Below are 640 nucleotides of genomic sequence, written 5' to 3'. Positions count from 1 at the left end.
ATTAATTTGTTAAAATCTTGCATTTGACGAGTAACTTATACTGAAAAAGCTTTGATAGCCTAATCGATCCATGTTAATGGACATTAAACGCAAACACACCCAGGTTTTTTTCCTGTATTAAATACTCTTACAGAGTGCCAGGCCTCTCATACCGTGATCATGTATAATGTAGAAAGAAAAAGGTTTTGAATTGTAGATCACTCGATCAGTAATACTGACATAAATATACTACCATTAATAATAACATTAACATAAATCGACGACCGTAAACGTTCACAAATATTTAACAGTTTAACTTTTTTCTTGTGCTGAGGAGAGACGAAAAATATTGATTAGTATTGCTGAATAAGATTCCTGCACTCACTACATGACACAGATGAAGAACAGTTATATAAGCCAAAAGGCAAATAGTACACGTAAAAGCTAATAGCTCCCCCCTTCTTCAGTTTTGATTGAATAATGAAGTAGTTGTCTCATAGGTCCTTTACACTATACATACCTCTTCAGCACAGTAATATCCTAATGGAACTTGACGTGGAATCAAAGGTTCAACAGAAACCACAATGTGGTGTCTAAGGTGCGTTGTCTGTGGTGTACTTTCACCCGTTGCACGCATGTATGTTAACATATATGTTTAACA

This window comes from Penaeus monodon, chromosome 22, assembly GCF_015228065.2.
Source record: "Penaeus monodon isolate SGIC_2016 chromosome 22, NSTDA_Pmon_1, whole genome shotgun sequence".
Classification (NCBI taxonomy): Eukaryota; Metazoa; Arthropoda; class Malacostraca; order Decapoda; family Penaeidae; genus Penaeus; species Penaeus monodon.
Note: the sequence above shows the minus strand (reverse complement) of the source record.